General features: G+C 45.0%; 1 protein-coding gene across 1 annotated transcript in view; it reads left to right on the forward strand.

Moving 5' to 3' along the window:
- SHROOM3 (shroom family member 3) overlaps positions 1 to 24569 on the forward strand; it is a 297712-nt gene that overhangs the window by 60617 nt on the left and 212526 nt on the right. The window lies entirely within an intron of this gene.

Raw genomic sequence — 24569 nt, forward strand, 5'->3', positions numbered from 1 at the left:
TATTAAGAAGCTCAGCAGTTGATCCTCTTTGACGGGATGCACATATCACTCGTCTATCTGGTAAATAATTAATTTGAGGTCTGGGGCATGAGTTGGCCTTGACCTATTCTCAGACTCTTGACGGATAGAAACCGCAAGGCGTTGGCCCGGGGCCTGGCAACAGAACGGAATTGCATGGAAGCTACTTCTCATAAAGGAGGATGGTCTTGCATAAGGTGACAAAGGTAATGAGAGGTTAGGGAAGCTGAGGTCAATGCAGAGTGGTGGGAACTAGCTGCGAACCAGGGAATGTGCGCTCTGAGGCTTCTCGGGATGGCTGGTCCCTCCCACCCATCACCTTCTCTGTTCTGGGCCCCAAGCCCTGCTGCTTCATCTCCTGCCATGACTCAAATGCGCACCCTTGTCTGTCATCCATCCCTCTAGTCTGTCTCCACCACTCTGCCAGCCTGTTACAGGAGGTGGGTAGCACATTTCCTCCTCTGCCATCCTTTGTCTCAAAACCAGTCCGTACCTCCACTATGAAAGCAATACTTCTTTTTTGTTTGTTTGTTTTTCAAGACAAGGTTTCTCTGTGTAGCCTTGGCTGTCCTAGACTTGCTTTATAGACGAGGCTGGCCTCGAACTCACAATGATCGGCCTGCCTCTGCCTCCCGAGTGCTGGGATTAAAGGCGTGCGCCACCACACCTGGCAGAAAGCAATATTTCTAAACTCCCCATCCCACGCTGTCCCTGGGTTGGGAGCAGACAGAGCTGTATGCGGAGGTGACTCTTGACAGGAAGGACAAGGGCTCCGGTAGAGACATTGGACTTTACCTTCTATGTCCCCAGCAGGAATCACAAGGGACACAAGTGTAGAACAGCGTGTCGATGGACACCCTCAGGTGACAGTGCTTGCCCACAATGTATGGAGGGAAATTAGTAGAATTAAGATGGGGGGGGGAGGTGTCATCAAAACCCCCAGCTGAGAGGGAGTTTATGATTGGTACATCACAGAAGCAGTCCCACATGCATTGCTAGGGCCAGCTACCCGGGAGCGTTCTAGGCAGTAACCTGAGCAGGTTTACAGTTCTGGTTGCCTAAGTTTCTGATCCTGGGCACTTTCATGGGTTGCTAGGTACACTTCAAGCCCCTGGCCATGGACAGATACCCTGCTGGAGATGCCAGGGTAGGGTGTGAACTCTCTCTAAGCCAGCCAAGCTGAATCACGCTTTCAACTTTAGTACATCAAAACTCAAGACCAGGCTGGAGAGATGGCTCAGAGGTTAAGAGCACACTGGCTGCTCTTCCAAAGGTCCTGAGTTCAATTCCCAGCAACCACATGGTGGCTCACAACTATCCATAATGTGATATGATGCCCTCTTCTGGTGTGCAGGCACACGTGTGGGCATAATACTGTATACTTAATAAATAAATAAATCTTTTTTTTAAAAAAGATTATATATCTAAAAAACAAAACAAAACTCAAGACCAGGGTATCTGTGTGCCCCTCCTTCCCTGTGCAGCTCCTGTGACCTCACCAACATGCAAACTGTCCTCAGATAGGTCTCCTGCTGCTGTCCCACAGAGTGTTACATTTTCTCACTCCCAGCAATATAAAGGGACTAGGTGTCCAGTCCCCGTATTGGTTACTTTTCTCATTACTGTGACAAATACCCAACAAAAGCAACTCAAGGAAAGAAAGAATTATTTCCAGCTCACAGTTTGAGGGCACAGTAGCTGGGGTATGAGGGGCCACTCACACTGCAACTGCTTTCAGGAAGCAGAGATGACTGTTGATGCTTAAGTCACATGATCGTTTCTGACAACCAAGACCCCAGCTCATGGAGTGGTGCTGCCCACATTAAGATGGCGCTTTCCAGCCGGGTGTGGTGGCACATACCTTTAATCCCAGCACTTGGGAGGCAGAAGTAGGCAGTTCTCTGTGAGTTCGAGGCCAGCCTGGTCTACAAAGCAAATCCACATCAACCAAGGCTACACAAAGAAACCTTGCCTAGAAAACTAGGAACCCCAGTCTAGAAAAGTCCTCAGGGACATGCTCATGGCCTTGTCCTTTGAGTAATTCTAGGTCCTGTTAAATTGACAATCTCAACTATCCTGGTGCCCAAAGGACCGTCATTAGGACAGCAATAAGGCCTTTTGAGTGACAGCTGCCTGGTCTTCTCGTAGTCAGAAACTCTCGGGGAAAATGTCTTTGTGGGCAGTAAGGGGAAGAGGCAGTGTTCTTGCCCATCCTGGGCCCCACCCTCCTCCCAGGGGGCTCCAGGTAGCCTTGAGTGAGTGTAGGCACACTACCTGGATCTTTAAACACAGGATGACCCTGGCGGCCCAGTCCCTACCTTCAGCAGTTGATCCCAAGTACAGAAGAGACACCCTGTGGGCCCAGTAAGCACTCAGCTCCTGCATCTTAAGCTGTCCTGGGGGCTTCTCGGGGTCCAGTCTCCTTATCTCTTTATAGAGAGTGTGCTAGAAAGATGTGATCTAGTCTCTCTCCTCCCCTCTCCCTTCCTTCCTCCTCCTCTCTTATACATATCTCTCTCTAAGGCCTGATCTCATACTGACATAAAAGATGCTTAGTACTAAGGACTAAACCCAAGGCTTTATGCATACTAAGTGTGTTTTACCAACTGAGCCACAGGACTCAGGATTTTTTTTTTTTAAGATTTATTCATTTATTATGTACTCAGTGCTCTGACTGCATGTGCACCTGCAGGCCAGAAGAGGGCAGCAGATCATGTTACAGATGGTTGTGAGCCACCATGTGGTTACTGAGAATACTGAGTGCTCTTAACCACTGAGCTGTCTCTCCAGCCCAGGACTCAGGATTCTTATCCATGCAGATGAAATTGAGGGACCTCACCTAGTCGACTTCCTGGGAAATGTGTAGAGGTCCTGGTTTGGGGCATGTGGGTTCAGCCAAAGGCTGCTTGTCATTTTGCAAATTTCTGAATATGAGTTCTAGTCTGCTAATTCCAGATCAGTCAGAGCCAGAGTCTGTTAGTGGAGAGAGAGAGAAAGACCGGGTGTTTTCAGATTCGGACTCCAAGCCAGCCAGGGCCTGTCAACCAAAGACTAGGTCACAGCCTGTGTAAAGAAGATGCAGGGAGCCACTTATCAGCACCTGTGTCACTGGGGCACTGAGAAGAGTCAGTGATGTAGAAATGGCACAAGGGACTCTTCCTTACAAGGTAAATGCTAAGAATCAATTGTGTTAAATTTCCTTAATTGACAGTTTATTAATGCAGAAGAAAAGCTTTTAAACCAAGAGACCTATGGGCTGGCAAGGTAAAGGTGCTTGTCCCTACATGTGACAGACTGAGCCCAATCCCCAGACCCACACAATGGAAGGAGAGAGCCGGCTCCCCACTGGAGCGCAGCAGCACAAATAAAAGAAGCAAATGTAATTTTAAAATTAATAATCAATTTTAAAATAAGTCATATAAAGGCCACGATCTCAGGAGCCCATGCTCCTGTACACTGAGGATACCCTACAGTGAAAACCAGGGGCCGCAAGGAATACCCTTGTCTCTCAGGAAGCAAGCGTATTTACCCACTGAAAGAGCTTATATCTACACACAGCACACAGAGACAGACAGACAGACAGACAGACAGACAGACAGACAGACAAGCTCCCACCTCACCCACGCACACACTTTAATACTTAAGTTCCACCCAATACCTTCTTCTATGCTAAAAGCCAGAGGCCCAGTCCAGGACTAGAGAGAAACTGGCTGCTCATACAGGGAGACAGGTGCCAACATGGGACCTCCTAGAGGTTCTCCAGGCCCATTTTGATTATGTGGGATTTGGTCATAGACAGAGACTAAATAAATCTAGAATTTCGAGCCCATCAGGTGTCCTGTGCTTTTCACACGTGCGTCTACGCACCATTGGAGTGACGTCTCTTTCCTGACTCATTCCTTACTGTGGCTCTGAGTGGACAAGCGAAGGCTAGCTAACGGAAGAAGGGCAGGGCAGCGCTGCTGCAGAGAGGTTTTTGTGTGAGCATCCCGAATTTTAATCATTTCTCAAATTCTGCTTTGCGGGCTAATTGATGTAGTTTACTATGGACGTAGACCTCTATGGTTTGCCTAATTCAATTGCCCAGCTAGTTCCTAAATCGCAAAGGACCATTCAGCGTGGGATGTCCATGTCCAGAGCAAGCCTTTCATCTACAGATAACTCTGACTATTAAGATTATGCGCCCTATATTTGGAGCTCAAGTCTAGATTCCTGTAATTTATATACCTTGATATTATGGCTACTTCCCGGGTCAAAGAGAAGCCATCTAGTCTCTCTGTCTCTTGGCAGCGATTCAAGACTTTGAAGAGCCCAAACACGTCTCTATGAGTCTCTCTCTCTCTCTCTCTTTTTTTTTCTTCCTTCCTTCATTTCCACAAACTGTTGATGGGGAAGATGATAACGATGATTGATAGCGACATTAGGAATAGCCAACATGTATTGGGTACAGACCATGATATGGTGCCGATTGTTGGCACATACCAGCAGGATATGCCATAGAATATGATAGAGCAGGTGTTATCCCAATTAACACATGTGTATATTTTATTTAAATATGTGTGTTAATGTGAATCTCACAATAATAATATAAAGACAATGGTATCTCAATTTTCCAGATAAAATGAGGCCTTGAGAAGTTAAACAGTGTGCCTGGACCTATACAACACTCTAAGAACCAGAATCTCACTCTGAACCAAGCACTCTGGCTCCTGGGCCTGCTCTCTTAACACCACTGCTAAAAGACATGCCTCTGTGTGTGAGCCAGGTAGCCCTCACATCTCTCAGAATGAAATTCACAAGCAGATACCATCCCACAGGTGTTGTCTGGCCATGAACTACTTTTTTCTACTTTGTACCTTTCTGTTAATTATTGTTTTTAATTTACCAACACTGGCCTAGTAATTGTTTATCATCTGATCTATAATTATTATTATGTTGGTATAGTCTAACCCGCTAGGAATCAATCAAGACACAGACACCTGTTACATTTTAAAAATAGCCTTAGTTAACCTGGGGCAGGGCGAATATCAATCCTCTAAACTACTTCTCATGGTGGGGCAGGTATGGGATCCCTGCCCCAATCCCATGCCATTTGTTTCTAATAATTTCTATCAAGCTACCTCCCATCCATAATCCCAAATACTTGCTAATGTTCTTCCTCTGGGCCGAGTCTCCATCCATGCTGCTGGCCATGTGCTTCTCCTCCATCTAACCCATGGTGGCCATCTCTCCTCTTCCCAGGGTTCTGTCTCCCCTAAACCTGGGAACCTTAGCCACACCTATCTCATTTGCCCCGCCCAGGTGAAGAAGGCCTTTTATTGGTCAAAAAGTGGGTCACAGAGACAGCAAGCAGTAATCAACATCAAAATACATCAGACCACCCTCCAACAGTTAATGGCATCCAGGGTTCCTTTGGCCCGATGCTGTGTATCTTAGTTACTGTTTTGTTGCTGTGAAGAGACACCATGGCCAATGCAACTTGTCCGTTTCAGAGGGTGTGACTGTGACCACCATAGCAGGGAGCATGGCAGCAGGCAGGCCCTGGCACAGTAGCTGGGAGCTTATATATGCCTCACAAGCAGGAAGCAGATGGAGGGAGACAGGGAGACAGAGACAGAGAGAATGACTAAAGCCTGGTGTGGGTTTGTGAAGCCTAAAAGCCCACTCCTTCAACAAGGCCACACCTCCTGATCTTTCCTCAGCAGTCTGTCAACTGGCAATCAAACATTCAACTATCTAAGCCTATTGGGGTGGGCACATTCTCAGTCAAAGCACAGTGGTTTGTGCTGGCTTGTTTATGTCTACTTGATACAAGCTAGATCCACTGCAGAGAAAGAAGCCTTAAGGGAGAACTGTCTCTGTAAGATCTGGTTGTAGACAAAACTGTTGGGCGTTTTCTTAGTTAATGAATAATGGAGGATGGCCCAGCCCATTGTGGGTAGTGCCAGCCCTAGGTTGGTGGTCCTGGGTCCTTTAAGAAAGCAAGGTAAATGTCATTCTTGAAATTCTTGGGATGTTTGGAAGTATACTCTGTGATATATGATAGTATAATGCTCGTGTAAACTTTTTTCAATGTGATACTGTAATTGTATGAGAGAATGCCTTTCCTCTTGGACTACATAAAGTATTAAGAGTTTATGAAAAACAGCATGGATGGAAATCTTTCAAAGGCTGTGACCAGAACTACTATATGCTCTACTGCTGACTATAGATCCAAAGTAGGGGAAATCAGTTTGCCAAAAAAGATCCTTGCATGCCCATGTTTATCGTAGCATTATTCAGAGTAGCTGAAGTATGGAATCAACCTAGCAGCCCTTCAGTGAATGAATGAATAAAGAAAACATGCTACGTATAACAAGCAGGCTATTGTTCATTCATAAAAAGAATAAAGTCTTGTCAACTGCAGCAATATGGACGAAGAAGGAGGTCATGACCCTGATGTTCAGTCGGTCAGGTGTTTTGAGTGCATTTTGACTTAGAGTATTTTCAGCTTAGAATGGTTTAATCAAGACTTAACCCTGCCATAGGTCAAGGGGCACCACTATAATTACTTTAAAGATGAGGAACACACAGAATGTAGAAATGTGCTGTATTTTCTTGTTCCAGGCTAGAGATCAAACCTAGGGCCACAGGCATAGTACCAAATGTACTACATCTGAATTTTGGTAAAAAGTCCAAAATGTTCATTGGGCCATTCCTTTTCAAAGTTTAAATATGTGTGTGTGTGTGTGTGTGTGTGTATACACATACACACATATATATACATATATATGCATATATGTATAGGCATATATATGCATATGTATACCTTCAAAATAAAAACTAGAAAAAATCCATTATAATAACAAAGAAAAGAGTTCCTTTGCCTTCAGGGCTGTCAGGGATTTGGGGCCAGCATTATGGTGGTGACTGTGAGGTCTGTGGTACTGGCACAGCTTACGAAAGTTAGGACGAGTTTCCATGAGGAGTGACAACTGATCAAAGAAGATTCTTCAGCTCTGTAGAAGAGTCAGGACCAGGGTGAGGCTGGTCTGGGGAGCTGCCAGACGGCAGGGGTGGAAGCTGGAGAAAGGCAGGAAACATTCTACCGAGAAGCGTGGCTTCTACCATGAAAACCAGCAAGCTGTGGACCTTTAGGGGACCTGTGACCTGGACAAATGGTTTTTCAAGGGCTAGTGGGGCGGGGGTGGGGGTGGGGAGGGAACAGGTGGAGAAGCTTGGAGATAAATCGCTGTAAAATTGGTGAGACAAAGGAGCAAGCCAGATGGGAAGGAGACTAAGACGGGAAAAGCAGAGGCTTACAGGCAAATCTGAAGAGAGTGACTTTTATTACATACCCTGGAGAAAAAGTCATCAGAGGGAATTCCCAAGCCTAGAAGGATCACCGACGGCTGGAATGCGGAGATGGAGGGCCTAAGTCTTACTGACTCTCTGGACTGGAATCCTTCTGTAAATTAATGAAACTGACTTCCTATCCATGCACCTGCATGGGAGGGTGTCCCATTTCAGTGTCAACCCTTTCGAGTAGCCAGATCTCCTGGGAAACAGGGTGTCCATGTCACTCACTCACTGTTCCTGGGCACATGGGTAGCTCCTTAGAGCTTGGGTTTTTTGTTTTTTTGTTTTTTTGTTTTTTGTTTTTTTGAAAAAGAGAACACCCCATCCCTTCCTGTACTACATTAACGTCTAAACATTTAGGCGCGAGAGCAACTCACCACAGGCTCCCGCTGTGGATGTTAAGATGTGTGGCGGCGGCTTGTAGAAACCGTGGTCCAAAGGTGGACATGACTGAACTCGGGCAGAGACCATTTCCTCTCACACTGGCTTCTTTCCCCGACCTCTGACCTCTGCTTCCCGGGCGAGAATGCCACGTGTATCTGTTTCATGCCATTCCCTAGCCTTCATCCTTTCAGACAAGCTCCTCAGCCCAGCCCAAGCCCAGCCTGCTGGGGCCAAGGGTTCTGGCTGTACCCAGTGATGGAAAGCTGGGCCCAGTTGACAGGAAATAATTAGTTGTTTGATGGGGGAAGGGTCTAAACCACAGAAGTTCACAGCAACTGGGTTAGGTTCAGACACCTTCAATAGGACTTTAGCCCCATCCCACTCACCTGACACCCCCCCCCTTTTTTTTTTTTAAGTTTCAGGGCTAGCAATGAGCACAGTTAGTAAAGTGTTTCCATCACATAGCTGATGCCTGGGGTTTACTCTCCAGCACCAGATAAACAGGGGACAGTGACACATGCCTGTGATCCCAGCACTTGGTAGGTAAAGGTGGGGAGCTCAGAAATGCAAGGTCATTCCCAGCTATATTGAAAGTCAGAGGCCAGCCTCAGATGGCCTTCCATTAGAAAATAAAATTTACAAATAAACTTAGATGTGAAATGTTGGCGGGATACTACCGGAGGCCTGGCCTGCCCTGATGGGTTTTACCTGATGGTTCAACCTTATATAATTATAGAACAATATCAAAGCCAGGAATTTGAAGCTGGTAGAATGCACGTATGTAGTATTTCCATGTAGCACAGCCAGCACACAGGACTGTCATATACAGTAAATATCCCCCTCATACTACAGTTGTGCAATGTACCCCACCCCTCCACCCCCATCCTTACCCCGAACCACTGCTGTTCTGTTTTGTAGTTCTTCTTCTTTTAAATTCTTCTTTTTATTTTTTTATTATTTGTTATTTATTTATTTATTTATTTATTTTTGGTTTTTTTGAAACAGGGTTTCTCTGTGTAGCCTTGGCTGTCCTGGACTCACTTTGTAGACCAGGCTGGCCTCGAACTCACAGATGTCTGGAGACAGAGGCAGAGGTACCTTTAAGCTTCAGGCCAGCTTGATCTGTATAGCATCAGTACTACAGAGAGAGAGAGAGAGAGAATGTGTGTGTGTGTACGTGCGCCTGTGTGTGTGTGCATGCACACCTGCATGTATTGTGTATGTGTGCGTATATGTGTGTGTGTGCATGTGTGTGCGTCGGTTAATGTCATGTGCATTTATAAACAGATTATTATGTGTGCCTTAGTTTCCATTCCTCTGTGATATTTCTCCAGGTGTACAGTTGCTCGATCATAGAGTAAGTAGATGTTTAATTTTCACAGAAGTTCCCTAACTATTTCCAGATTGACTATCACAACTTACATCTACACCGCCATGACAGATCAGGTTGCTCCCATATTTGCCAGCATGTGATAACATTTTTATTTTACTTTGCATTTCCCCAATGGCTGTTCATGTTGAATATGTTTTCTTGTGTTTATTTACCATAATAAATTCTCCCCCTTTTGCTGGTTTTCTGATAGGATTGCTTTCTGTTTTAAGATTTTTATTTTTTATTTTTTGGTTTTTTGAGACAGGGTTTCTCTGTGTAGCCTTGGCCATCCTGGACTCACTTTGTAGACCAGGCTGGCCTCGAACTCACAGCGATCCGCCTGCCTCTGCCTCCCGAGTGCTGGGATTAAAGGCATGTGCCACCACGCCCGGCTGTTTTAAGATTTTTAAAACTTTTTATGTATATGGATTTTTGTTTGCATGTACGTCTGTGCACTATGTACAGGTCTGGTGCATAAGGAGACCGTAAGATGGTGTCAGATTCCCTGGCACTGGGTTACAGATGGTTGTGAGCTATCATGTGATGCTGAGAATCAAACCTAGACCCTCTGGGAAAGTACCCAGTTTGTTTGTTTGTTTTGATATAGAGTCTCTCTACATAGCCCTAGGTGTCCTGGAACTCATTATGTAGACCAGGCTGGCCTTGAACTCACAGAGATTCACCTGTTGTGCTGGGATTAAAGGAGCATGCCACCATGCCCAGGTTTTTTGTTTTTTGTTTTGGTTTGTTTTTTTTTTTTTTTTTTTTTTTTTTTGGTAACCAGTGCTCTTAACTGCTGAACCATCATTCCAGCCTGTGGTTGTTTTCTTAAAGCAGTTTGCAAGTGACTGTGTCTGGTCCGGTATTGTTTTGTTTGAGCTAGGGTCTTACTGTGTAGCCCAAGCCTTGAACGTACTGTATAGGCCAGATGGACCTCAAGAGCAGCTGCTGCCTTAGTCTCCTGAGTGCTGGGGTTAACAGGCTTCCTCTAACTCCAAGTACTTTCCCCAGTGTCATTCAGAGAGCTAACTGATTCCAAGCCTGCCACTGCTTCAACATGTTCGTGGGCCCGTTATTCAGCACAGACCTGCCCCTCCCCTGGATCACAGTGGAGACAGCTTTTCTGGTTCCCCGTTTTCTCAACCATTTCCCGACCCTTGCCCTGTACTTACACCCCTAGAGCAGCCTGGGTCTTGTGTCTAAGCTTCTTGTGTCTGCCCTTATGATGCTTTGTGAACTGCATGCAGTCTTTGGAAACAAGATCTCTTTCCCCGGACCCACATGTATGGCGAAGTAAAATATAAAACCTGGGTAGTCTCACCCTACCCCCTACCTCTAGTGCACCATCCAGTATGATGTGCCTCTTATCCTGAGCAAAGGGGGAGGAGGATGTGGTAATTTGAATGAAAATGATAACTGTAGGCTCATGTATTTGAATACTCAACCTTTAGCGGGTGGAACTGTTTGGGAAGGATTAGGAGGTGTGGCTTTGTTGAAGGAGGTGTGTCACTGAGGTGGGTTTTGAGATTTGAAAAGCCCACGCTCAAATATTAAGAAATTATGCTGCCTCTTGTTCTAGTGATTAAACCTTGATACATCTTATCCAAGCTTGGGGCAAATCCTTCTCCTAACGCAATTAAATGGAACTCATTTCTCGTGATAGTCATTAGCCTGGCTTTTTTTTTTTTCACTTTTTTTTTTTTTACTAATATGTTTTTACTAATGTGTAAGAAATCCTAAGTAATTTTTTGAAATTATTCTTACTTTATGTTACATGCTTTGAGAACTTTCAAGTACACTGAGTTGTTCAAAACTAGAAGAAACATTATAAGTACAATAACAAAATGTTAATGCTGTCATAAAAAAAAGAAAGAAAGAAAAAGAAAAGCCTGTGCTGTTCCCAGTTAGCTCCCTCTGCCTCCTCCTCATGGGTGGGGATGTAAGATTTCAGCTGCTGCTCAGCACCTGCCTGCTTGCCTGCCTGATGCTCCCCACCATCATGGTCACGGACTCACCCTTTGGAGCTGTAAGCCCCCATAAGCTCTTTCTCCTAGAAGCTGCCTTGCTCGGGATGCCTTCTTACAGCAATGGAGAAGTAACTGAGACAAAACTGGACGCTGGAAAGAGGACCTCTGAAAAATCATGGTCCCCTCTGAATACCCTCCATTCTGTAGCCTTGGCAAGGCTATTTTTAACTGCCACGTCCTAAAGTAAACATTTGCCTATTGATAGGTGCCCTGTCCACTGGCTTGTTCAGAGAGATTACTGGAAGAGCCCGGGAGCGGTAATGAAGTGCCAGCCTGGGCGAGGGCTGCCAGCTGAGTTCTCCTTGACAGAGCAAACAGTCAGCCTGCCCTGTGTGCACCGCTTGCGTCACCTGATCATGAGGGGCAGTGGAATTTGTGGAATGGATTGTTTCTTGGAGTCACTCGATATCGCCGAACAATAAGAACAAACACTCTTAGTTTGATGGGGGGGCTAATGAGGACCATTCCAGGCAGCTGAGCAGAAGCAGGAAGCCCCGCAGATGCCAGCCTACGTGCCTTTCTTCCCCCGCTTCCTCCTCCTCCTGCTGCTCTCTGTGATCCAAAGCATCGTAAAGTCAGGAAGAAGCTTAGACACAAGACCCAGGGTGCTCAGGGTGCTCTAGGGGTGTAAGCACAGGGCGAGGGTCAGGAAATGGCTGAGAAAGGGGGCAACCAGACAAAGCTGTCTCCACTGTGATACAGGAAAGGGGCAGGTCTGTGCCAAACAATGAGACTGGGCCCACGTCCATGTTGAAGCAGTAGTAGGCTTGGAATTAACCTAAGGAAGAATGAAGGAGACAGAGAGAGGAAAAAAACATAGACCCACTGTTTGGGGGCCATGAGAAATGTGGCACCCCAGTTGGAAGATAAATATGAAGTATGAATGTACAGAAGACTGGATTTCTCGCTTTCTAGACCATTTCTTCCCTTCCCGTCCCTCCCTCTATCCCTCCCTCCATTTCTTGTTTTCTTCCTTCTTTCCTTTGGGAGTCAGTATATCTCCAGCTGGCCTCACACACCTCCTGAGGAGACTTTCCATTTCTGATCCTCCTGCCTCCACCTCCAGAGTGCTGGGGATCCCAGCTGTGTGCCACCGTACCCGGTTTATGTGGTGCTGGGCACGGGCCCCTAGGGTTTTAGACATGCTGGGTAGGCAGTCTACCTGCAGAGTGCATAGCTAGGCCAGAGCTTTCTTTTATTTCAGTATTGCGTTTTCCTCAGGGACTAGCTTTCTAGAACAAGCGCTGTGGGATGAGGTAACTATTGTGAGGTGAGATCATTTAGATTTACAAGCCGAGAAAGTTGCCCTCTCCAAACATAACATTTGAAGGGGATTCCCCACCCCCACCCCCAGCATATAACTAAAAGTCAACAACTCCCAACTGGGTGAGACAGTACAAGACCTTGTTTAATTCAGCTCTAACCTGCTCAGAAGTAAAGGAAGGGTTGCTTAGGTTTAGTCAACTTCCAGACACACTTTGCTTTGTATGGTAGCAATTTCTTTCTTTCTTTCTTTCTTTCTTTCTTTTTTTTTTTTTCATTCTTTAAAAAATGTGTTTGTGGGCTGGAGAGATGGCTCAGAGGTTAAGAGCACTGGCTGCTCTTCCAGAGGTCCTGAGTTCAATTCCCAGCAACCACGTGGTGGCTCACAACCATCTGTAATGAGATCTGATGCCCTCTTCTGGCCTGCAGGACTACATGCAGACAGAGCACTGTATACACAATAAATAAATAAATCTAAAATATATATATATATTTGTTTTGCTTTGTGTCTGTTGGTGTTTTGCCTGCTTATATGTCTCTGTGAAGGTGTCAGAAGCCTTGGAACTGGAGTTGCAGACAGGTGGGATCTGCGATGTGTATGCTGGGAATTGAACCTGGGTCCTCTGGAAGAGCAGCCAGTGCTCTTAGCCTCTGAGCCATCTCTCCAGCCCATGTGATACCAATTTCTATCTAAGGTCTGCTCCAGTGTTTCAGTGTTTATCTCCCCCAAAGCAGCCAACTCTAAAGAGGATCCACAGGAGGCTGTGTGCACAGCCTAGGAGTGGTCATACGGACAGAGAAGTGTCGCGTGTGTTATCACTGCATCTTCTAGAAGTTAAGTTCTACCTGCTGAACTGAAGATAAAACTTGCTTATTTTGAAATGTGGGGTAAAAACATTTCAGTAACGACGAACACCAAGATGTGCAAACCCAGGCAGGAATAAACTTGTACAATTCCAAATGTCTGGCAAGCTAAGAAGCAATTGTATTCCTCTGTGTCTGAATCAAATTCACCCACAAGCCCCAGCTCCTACTTAACTAACAGAAAACAGTGTCTTTTCTGACTAAAGATAAATCCAATTACACTAGAACTCCATCTTTTGTGAGTAAGTTCTTAGTCAATTCAAAGGTTTCCTTTTCTTCCCGTTCCTGGTTCTGCAGGTTCTTGTGTAAGACTGCGACACCAGAGCTTATGAAGTCCTCCTATGAGGATGCCTCTTGTGACGTAGCTTTTCGTTCTGCGCTCTGCCCTCACTTCCAGTGCGGCTAATGCTCTTGGCCTCGTGCTGCCTTCGCTCCTAGTCCAAAATTGGCCACTGGCATTTTCTTTGCCAAAATCATGCTCAAGTGGACAAGGGGCATGTAGGGAGCCATGGAGAGGGTTCAGGTGCTCCTATTCTGAGATTCCCAACCCCCAGCTGAGGTTTTCATTGTTTCCAGCCCTGGTGTCTGGACCTTGGAACAGCCATCCTGCCTGTTCAACTCTCCTCCATTAGTCCACCCCATCAAAGATGTAACAACCACATGCACACACAAAAATTCTTTTATTTAGCTTTGGGGGGGGGAGCTTAGATAATTTTATATTCTTTGGAGTTTTTCAGTTGTGGCAAAACCAACTTTTACAATTTAGGCTTTTGTTCTAGGTCTGGGTAACACTGACTGAAGTCAGGGGACTTGAACTAAATGTTCGATTTTAGCAATACAATAGACGTTTCCTACAAATTTTGTGTCTTAACAAATTTGCAGTCAGTACGGTATGTTTGGGACAGTTTATCCTTTGGTGTGTTATGACTTGGCCCCCAGCTTGGGGGCGATTTTGAAGGTTGTAGATTCCTTAGGAAGAACGGCCTACCTGACAGAAGGGGGTCACGAGGGACAGACCTATGCAGCTGCAACCATTGTCTGTGTTTGTGGCCGGTTTTCTTGGCTTCCTGGTTCATTCTAGGCTGTGATCTTACACTCTTGTCAGCCTTCCCCATTATAACGCAATGAGATCCCCTGAAACTGTGAGCCAAAATAGAGCTCTTCTCTCTGAAGCTGTTTCTGTCAGCTATATGGTAACAGAAAAGTGAATACAGGAGATTGATAGCAAAGAGATGGGGTGATGTCTGCGAAAGCCTGACTGCTTTCCTGGAGAAATCTGAGGTTTGGAGCTGTGAGCCAGAGATGCCCTACCCAGCACACAGTAAGCAACACTCAGCGCATTGAAACTCTGGGGAGAGTTTGGAGCATAAGAATGCTAAGGGACCTGGGGTTTTAGTGAGGACTGCTCATGATGTTTCAGATAGGAATAAAGACTTTAGCTGAAAAGTCAACAAGACCAGTGACATCACATTCTAGCAAAAAATATGGCTACATTGTTTCCATGTCCTGAAATTTCCAATGAAACTGCATTCAAAGTTATTCAAAGTACTTGGCTGAAGAGATTTCAAGAGAGCATAACACGTGGGCTGTGGCGTGATGACTACGTGCTGTCATGTAACTGTCATGTAACCCTGGCAACCTGAGTTTGATTCTCATAACCTACATTAGAAGAAGAGGAGGAGGAGGAGGAGAAAGAAGAAGAGGAGGAGGAGGAGAGAGAAGAAGAAAAGAAGGCTGCACATTGGTTTGAATGAGAGTAACTCCCACAGGCTTCTGTATTTATACACGTGTAGTCCAGGTCGTGAACTCCTTAGGAAGGATTAGAAAGTGTGGCCTCGGTGGAGAAGGTGTAGACCAGATATTGAACCAGCCCAAAAGAGAGAAATAGACTGTAGTCAGAAAAGCCATCAGTTGCTATCAGAGAAAAGAGCCATCTAAGGTCTTTGTAATTGGACATAAAGATACAGCCCTTGAAGTTTGCCGTGATGGCTTATGGTCTTGTTTTGGTCCAGCAGTCCTCACTATGCCCCTTTCCTTCCTTTTGGAGTGGTAATGTATATTCTGTGCCATTGTATGTTGGAAGTATGTGATCTTCTTTATTACTTTATTTTGCAGGAGGTTGCAGTTAGGAGATGGCCTTGCAATCTCAGAAGAGATTATAGATTTTTTAAAAAAGATTTATTTATTTATTACTTATGTATACAGTGTTCTGCCTGCGTGTATACCTGAAGGCCAGAAGAGGGCATTAGGTTCCAGTATAGATGGTTGTGAGCCACCATGTGGTTACTGGGAATTGAACTCAGGACCTTTGGAAGAGCAGCCAGTGCTAGACAGAGAAACCCTGTCTCAAAAAAACAAAACAAAACAACAACAACAAAAAGAGTTCATTTTGTGGAGATATTTGTAAATATTTTATAATAGCTTGCAGGTAATTTGACATAGCATAAAGTGTTCTCTTTGAGGAGACAGCCTTCAAGTGAATCTCACACAAAATGCCTTTTTTTATTTTTTGTTTTTCTTTTTAAAATTTATTTATTTATTATTTATACAGTATTCTGCCTGTATGTATGCCTGCATATCAGAAGAGAGCACCAGCTTTCATTATAGATGCTTGTGCGCCACCATGTGGTTGCTGGGAATTGAACTCAGGACCTTTGGAAGAACAGACAGTGCTCTTAACCTCCAAGCCATCTCTCCACCCATTGTTTTTCGTTTTTCAAGACAGGGTTTCCTTTAGCTCATGGTGAGGTGGTTTATAGATGTACTGGGAGGCTGGACCCTTCCCCCTTCCTGAATTGGCGTAAAAGGTACAAGATGAACCATCCCAGCTTTCTCACCTGTCAGTCATAATTACATTTTCATCATGGAGATTAAGTGCAGATTCCTGCAAGGCGCTCGGCATGGCGCTTAGTAAGCAGGATGTCTGGTCCACACAGTCCTCTATCGGCTACCTCATCTAGGGCAAGGGAAGGTTTTAAAGAGGTTATAGTTTAGTAAAATCACGACTACAAACGCTGAGGGCTGGGGAGGTGGTTACGTGGGTAAGTGGCCTGGCCATTTCATCCCAAACTTCAGCAGACAACACCATGGAGAACTTTTACAAGGAGCTTCTTTATTGAGCTGATTTCATATGGCGGGAGAAGCTGGCCCATCACCTGGGATCCATGGATACTTAGCAGCTAACCTGTCCTCATAAAGTAGTGCGGGATGGTGAGATAGTGACATGAGTGACTTAGCTGACGCTGCCCCCCCACCCCCCCCCCACCCCCGCCATATCCATAGGTCACACAGCACCAAGTTTTAAGTGACTGCGTTATTTTGGACACAAATTCCACACAGGAAAAAGCAAATTGGAGTCTCGAGGGGTGAAGGGAGAAGAATGGGTCAGAAGAGACAGCAAGCTGATGATGAAAGATGACAGATGTTGGGGTGGGGACACCCCAGCATCTGAGTAAGACCCAGACCTACAGCTCATATTAAGGGAGGTCTATAGAGCACAGATCTCAAAATATTTGGGGCACCCAGTGTGGAATTTTCAGAAAGGGCACTTGAGGAAGGCCACTGACCTGTTACTTTCTGTTCACGGCTCTTGCTGGCAAGACCCTCCCTGTGCCTCCTTGATGGCAAAGGGACGAAGCAAATCTAAGGATAAGTATCAGCACACAGGGCCACTTGATGGGAGTTTTATCTTGCAAAAAGCAGCGCAGGATGATATCGCCAGGAATCCCTGGAATCTAATTAGATCTAATTAGAACACAGAGGCTTCATTTTATAGTCATGGGGGGGGGGGAAACAACTTACAGAAAAGGATCTGTATTGACTCCTTTATTTTTGCAAATAGTTGAGCTGTTTAATAAACATGCATTCCTAGCTTGCTGTCAATCAAATGGGAGGTTGGAAATCTCTGACGCAATGACCCAAGGACGGTTTTGTGTGTAGATTCATTTTGATTATGTTCCAGATCCTTCCCACATCCCTACCACCCAATTTATGCTTGTTGGCGCTCTCTCTCTCTCTCTCTCTCTCTCTCTCTCTCTCTCTCTCTCTCTCTCTCCTAAAAATCAGAAAGCAGCTGGGCATGGTGGCACACGCCTTTAATCCCAGCACTTGGAGAAGCAGAGGCAGGTGGATTGCTGTGAGTTCGAGGCCAGCCTTGTCTACAAAGCAATTCCAGAACAGCCAAGGCTACACAGTGAAAACCCTGTCTCGAAAAAACAACAAAACAAAACAAAACAAACAAAAAAAAGATCTCTCTCTCTCTCTCATACACACACACACATACACACACACACACACATAAACACACACACACACACACACACACACACACACAGAGCGTTCATTTTCTCTTAGCTATCAGTCTGCCCTGGGATGTGGCTGATATACACAATGCCACTTCATTGGAGAAAGCTGATTTCCCCTTTGTCAGCAGGTATCAATAGCAAATAATTTCATGGTTAAGGTAAGACTTTGTGTCCACAACCCCTTCTCAGTGCTGGGATTGTGTTTCGTTGAAACTGTGCAAATCTCGTGTGTGCTGCTACAGTCTCTGAGTTCATATGTGTACTAGTCCTGTTGTGTCTGAAGGATGCTGTTTCCTTGGAGTCATCCGGCACCTCTTGCTCTTTCAATTCTTCCACTTATCTTTTCTGGAGAGATCCCTGATCCCTGAGGGGATAAGTTGGTGAAGACATTGCATCTAGGACCAAGTGCTGTAAAGCCTCTTGCTCTTTGCACTCTGTGCAGTGTTAATTGGCCTCTGTGTTAATTACCATCTCCTGTAAGAAAAAGCTTCTCCGATGAGAGCTGAGTGATGCACTCATCTATGGCTATAGCAATATGTCATTTCATTACTATGCTCCTCATCAGAATAATAATATCAGATTTTTCTCTAGGTCCATAAATCCAACCAGAAAGGAGTTGGCTATCCCCATAACATTTGTGTCACTCTTACACCAGTATACACTTCAGGCAGAACCCTATGTAGGTCACAGGATTTGTAGTTGGGTAATAGTGGTGCAGGGTACCTTCCAGAACTATGAACGCTAGTCAGTAGGAGATGAAGTTTCTAGTTGGGTATTAGCTTGGTGTTTTTTTTTTCACATTCTAGTGCATAAGTATGTGTTTGTCTTTAGCAATAGGGCCTTACCATCAGGTTGTGGAGACAATTCAATAGCCTTGGCAATAGCCTGTGGTATTTAGGGGAAGGAGGTATCTATGGGAGTTTTGGCCAATGACTCAACAAGATGTAACCCATTCCTTGCACTGGAGCATCTACTTGGCGGCATAAAATGTCTAACTGGGGTTTTATTCCTCCCATTATATGGTGACTCCATTTATATTCTCTCTCTGTGTGTGTGTGTGTGTGTGTGTGTGTGTGTGTGTGTGTGTGTGTGTCCATGTGGGATCAACACATGGAAAAATGCTCTCAGAAGCCAGAAGAGAGTGTCAGACCCCCTCGAGCTGAGGGTGGCTGTGAGCCTCCTGATGTGGGTGCTGGGAAGGAAACTCCAGCCCTCTACAGGAACACTAAAGTGCTTCTAAGCAGTGAGCAATCTCTAGCCCTGGGGTAGATTTTTCACTAGACACTTGACAATTACTAGAGACTTTTTAAAAAATTATGACTTTAATCATATTCTGTGTCCTTGTTATCTGTAAAAATAGATGTAATTATCCTCATCTGATAAGGTGTAAGAATTAAGCCAAAGTAATAGGCTTTTGGCCTTAGGAGAACTTCAGAGTCTGAATGTCTTTTTCGCTGCTATTTCCGTCTCTTGTCTTACCTCATCTTTGCAGTGCTCTGGAGCATCTCATGAAAGTGGTGGGGCTGATTTGAAGAAACTCTGAGGCAGGGGAGAGAGATGAAAAGAGAGAGATGGGACAGACTGGGAGGCTGTGGTCAGCCCAGGAGGCCATTGAAGTATTTGAAGCCAAAATGGAAGAGGATTGCTTAAACCTAGGAGTTCAAGACCAGCCTGGACTACACAGTAAAAACAAGTTCATGAGCTTTTAAGTAGACTAAGAACCACTGGATAGCCAGGCGGTGGTGGCGCATGCCTTTAATCCCAGCACTTGGGAGGCAGAGGCAGGCGGATCTCTGTGAGTTCGAGGCCAGCCTGGTCTCTAAAGGGAGTGCAGGACAGCCGAGGCTATGCAAAAAAAAAAAACACTGTCTCAAAAAAACAAAAAATTAAAAAACGTAAGAACCATTGGATGGTGATGATTGAAGAGCTGGAATAAGCTAATCACAAGATGAAGTTATATTTAGTGTATAAATGCAGGTTTATTGAGAGAAGCTCTTGGCCACCATGCAGGGGGAGGGAGAAAGAGAAAAACATGCACAGAGAGAGGAGAGAGAGAAGAAGAAGGAAACAGAAAAAGAGAGAGCAGAGTAGAGCAAGAGAAGAAGTGGGGGAGGGGGCCAAAATGTTCCGATTATATAATGAAGGGCCCCTGGGAGAGGGGAAGCCCCGCCCCTGGGCTGGGGAATTCAGGGTAGAGGGCAGGGTATGCCAGCCACACCCTGCAGCAGCTAGGGACCAAAGGATGCTGGGAGTAAGCCAACAGGTTCTCTATTTGTTTTAGATTTTAAAATATATTAAATATTTTTAATTACATGTATATTTGCGTGGGTGTGTGCACCTGAGTGCAGGTGCCCACAGAAGCCAGAAGAGGGTGTCAGAGTCCCTAAGGTTGGAGGTACAGGCAGTTGTGTCTTACCTGATGCTGGTGCTGGGAACCAAATGCAGTTCCTCTAGAAGAGCTGTGTATACTCCTCAGCAATGGATGAAGCATGTCTCTGGGCTCCTAGACAGTGTGGGCATTTATTGGGTGGTATCTGTAAAAGTCAGAGCTTGCCTTCCAGGGCAGTTATGGGGTAGAAAGGGTTACAGAAAAGGAGGTTGAAGAGCTTCCCCCTCTTTCTGACCTAAGATTAACAGTTGGTAGGAGTAGACAAATGTATTAACTAGTGAGTAAAAGAATGTCAGGAGATGGGCGTGGTGGTGCACACCTTTAATCCCAGCACTTGGAAGGCAGAGGCAGGCAGATTGCTGTGAGTTCGAGGCCAGCCTGGTCTACAAAGCGAGTCCAGGACAGCCAAGGCTACACAGAGAAACCCTGTCTCGAAAAACAAAACAAACAAAAGAGAATGTCAGGTAACTAATAAACATCTCTTATGGTCAGCATTATCGGAGGTGTGCAAGGATGGAGTCCAGCAGGATCTAGGCTTTAGTTCTGGAATGTTAATTGCTAGAGTTTTGGGAACTCGTCACTATTTTACCAAAATTGAACAACTTCTCAAAATGACAAGGGCCTGGCTAACATTCTAAGGGGTTCTTGATACAGGAAATTTTGAAGGAGAAAGATGCTATGAAGAAGGGGCTTCTTCTACAATAGTCTTCAAGCCTGCTAATATCTGTCTAGCTACCTAATATTCTCCCCTCAAGAATTGGGACCCTAAAATCATCTAAGATATCAACATCAAGCTAATATGACTGCTTCCAGGTGACATTGGGGGTATAGAGAGATTTAGGGTTTCTACTTGCACTGACTTCCAGGCCTTGGAGGGTGATAAAGGGGACTCAGATAGATAGAATTAGGTTGTCCTGAGACCATCTGAGTATGAGTCAACTGTAAACAAGAATAAGTAAAATTAAGACAGCAGTTGCGTACACAAGGTCCAGAGATTAACAACGCCAGTGCTAACATTAAAATAGATTGAACACTTTCACGATGAAGATCTGGAAGTCAGTTTTATAGCTGTTTGGTGGTGGTGTTTGCCATATGGAATGGTTTACGTGAGAATGTCTCCCATAGGCTCAGATATTTGAATACTTGTTCTCCATTTGGTGGTGCTGTTTGGGAAAGTTTAGGAGGTACAGCCTTGCTGAAGAAAGTATATCATTAGGGGTGAGATGTAAGATGAATAACCTTGTCCATCCAATTCTCTCCTCTCTCTCTCTCTCTCTCTCTCTCTCTCTCTCTCTCTCTCTCTCTCTCTCTCTGTTTTGTGCCTGTGGCTTGAAGATACGAGCTCTCAGCTTCCTGCTCTGGCCATATCTGCCTCTTGCAGCCATGTTGTCCCCACCATTATGGACTCTAAGCCTCTGGAGCCATTAGCCAAAACAAATTGTCTTCTATTTCTTTCTTTCTTTCTTTTTTTTTTTTTTTTTTTTTTTTTTTTTTTGGTTTTCCAAGACAGGGTTTCTCTGTCTCTGTGTAGCCTTGAGTGTCCTGGACTCATTTTGTAGACCAGGCTGGCCTCAAACTCACAAAGATCCACCTTCTTCTGCCTCCCACGTGCTGGGATTAAAGGTGTGCGCCACCACCGCCAGGCTCCAAACCGTCTTCTATAAGCTGCCTTAGTCATAGTATTTTAGCACAGCAACAGAAAAGTAATTGACATAGCACAGACTTATCTGACTTGTAGACATTGTAAAGCAAAGGAAACACAAGCAGAACTGTCAGGAATAAGTACACAAACAGCAATGTGCTTCTGGTTGGGAAAAGGATGATTAATTTGATTGTAGCTGCAATGGCTGTAATTACTCTATGTAGAAAATGTGCTGCAGGCTTGCCTGCGGCCTGATCTTACAGAGACATTTTCTCAGTTGAGATTCTGCCCTCTCATGGGACTAAAGCTTGTGTCAGGCTGATACCATAGCCAGGGTATGGCTTCACTTGGGAGCATGGTGGAGGAATTTTTTTTTTTTCCCTCTGGGTTACCTTCCTCTTTGTGGAATGGACACTGGTTAGAGTTCACTTGGCAGGGTTTCCATGGCCTCCCTGAACAAGAAGACAGGTGACTCACTAGGGATATAGGACATTTTAGGAGATATCCCTCAGTCCTCTGGAACCTAGTTGATCTTGGAGAGCAAGAGACAAAAATTGCCTCTTTTAATCCCTCTGTGTCTATTAGTATAGGCCTCCAAGTATGGTTATTGAACATCCAGAAGGTCAGCTACACCATACTGGTACTTTTAGCTACTGTGCAATATTTATATAAAGCTTAGGCAAAACCCAAATATGTAATTTTTCTTCCATTTTATTTTATGTGTGCAGATATATTGCATAAATATATGCTTGTGCACCACATATTTGCAGTGCTAGGGGAGGCCAGAAAAGGGCTGTCAGATTTCCTGAGCCTGGAGTTACAGATCTTTAAGAGCTGCCATGTAGGTGCTGGGAATTGAACCCACATCTTCTGAAACAGCAGCCAGTGCTCTTAACTCTCTAGCCCCCAAATCCAGATACTCTGAAATAAATCTTGTTTCACACATCCAAGTCTCAGCTGCCACGTGCCTCCTAGAACTCAGCTTTTGTGACTTGCTCTGGCATTGCAAGTTTCTTTCCCATTCTGGAAAAATGTCTAGCCATGTCCATTCTTACATCTTTCTAGCATTTTTTTCTCTCTTCTGACTGGTTCCCTTTTACTTCTTCTTCTTTCTCTCTCTCTCTCTCTCTCTCTCTCTCTCTCTCTCTCTTTTTGTTTTGTTTTTATTTTTTTGGGTTTTTCTTTTTTTCTTTCTTTCTTTTTTTTTTGGTTTTTTTTTTTTTTTTTTTTTTTTTTTTTGGTTTTTTGAGACAGGGTTTCTCTGTGTTACCTTGGCTGTCCTGGACTCACTTTGTAGACCAGGCTGGCCTCGAACTCACAGCGATCCGCCTGCCTCTGCCTCCCGAGTGCTGGGATTAAAGGCATGCGCCACCACGCCCGGCTTACTTTCTTTCTTAGTACTACAAGACATAGTAGCATTAACAAATACATTTCCCTCCTGTCTTAGTGTTCCATTGCTGGGAAGAAGCACCCTGACCACAACACTTCTTAATAAGGATTGGGGCTTGTTTGCAGTTCCAGAGGTTTAGGCCACTATCATCAATGCCGGAAGCATGGCAGCATGCAGGTGGACATGGCTCTGGAGAAGTAGCTTAGAGTTCTGCATCCAGGGTTGTAGTCAGCAGGAAGAGAGAGCCACTGGGCCTGTCTTGGGCTCTTGAAACCTCAAAGCCTACCCCCAGTTACATACTTCCTTGGGCAAGGCCACACCTACTCCAACAAGACCACACCCAATCCAACAAGGTCACATCTCCTATTCCTTCTCAGGTAGTTTAAATAGTCTTATTCAAATCACCACACCACTTATTCTGGCTAGGGTTGTTGTTGTTGTTGTTAAATACCAAGCAGTTACTTTTTCTAGTGGACCAGAGAAGAAAGAAGAGAGATCCAATGGTGTAGGCTGGATGGGAGACAGGTTATTGAGTCCCACGATGGACTCACATCATTTAACAGAAGCACATGAAAAGTACGAAGTCTCAAGGAGGGTAATGGAGGGGCAGGGGTTGGCATCCTGTTTTATTCAGAGATTAAACAGGCCAGGGGATATCCAAGAGAGTGAGTGCAAGTGCACTCTTTTTTTTTTTTAAAGATCTGTTTATTATTTATCTAGTGTTCTTGTTTGAATGTACAGCTACACACCAGAAGAGAGCGTGTGCTTCCTACCACAAGATCATGAGTTCTGGCCAGGCAGTGGTGATGCATGCCTTTAATTCCAACACTCGGGAGGCAGAGGCAGGCGGATCACTGTGAGTTTGAGGCCAGCCTGGTCTATAAAGTGTGTCCAGGACAGCCAAGGCTAACACAGAGAGACTCTGTCTCGAAAAACAAAAAAACAAAAAATGCATGCTTCTTAAAGTCAGTCCCCTCTGGTAGTTTTTTTTTTATTTAAAGATTTATATATTTATTATTATGTATACAGAGCTCTGCCTACATGTACATCTGCAGACTAGAGGAGGGCATCAGATCACATTATAGATGGTTGTGAGCCACCATGTCGTTACTGGGAATTGAACTCATGACCTCTGGAAGAGCAGTCAGTGCTCTTAACCGCTGAGCCATCTCTCCAGCCACTCCCCCCCCCCCCCCGTAGTTTTAGAGCAGAATATTTTTTTCAGCAGAGTCCACAAATTAGAAACAAGCCAAATGCCTATATCTATGCACAGAATACTGCTTAATAGTAAAAAGCAGTTTGTGCTAAAGTTTGGGTGAGCCTTGAAACTATTGTGCTAAGTGAAAAAAGCCAGCCACAAAAGGCCATGTACTATATGACAAAATATCCTGACTAGGCAAGCTTATAAAGATAGAAAAGTAGACTTGAGCGCTGAAGAGATGGCTCAGTGGTTAAGAGCACTGTCTGCTCTTCCAGCAGTCCAGAGTTCAATTGCCAGCCACCACTGGGTGGCTCATGATCATCTATCTATAAAAGGATCGGGCGCCCTCTTCTGGCATGCAGGTGTACATGCAGATA

This window comes from Acomys minous (genome assembly GCF_964271855.1).
Source record: "Acomys minous genome assembly, chromosome: 15".
NCBI classification, from domain to species: Eukaryota; Metazoa; Chordata; class Mammalia; order Rodentia; family Muridae; genus Acomys; species Acomys minous.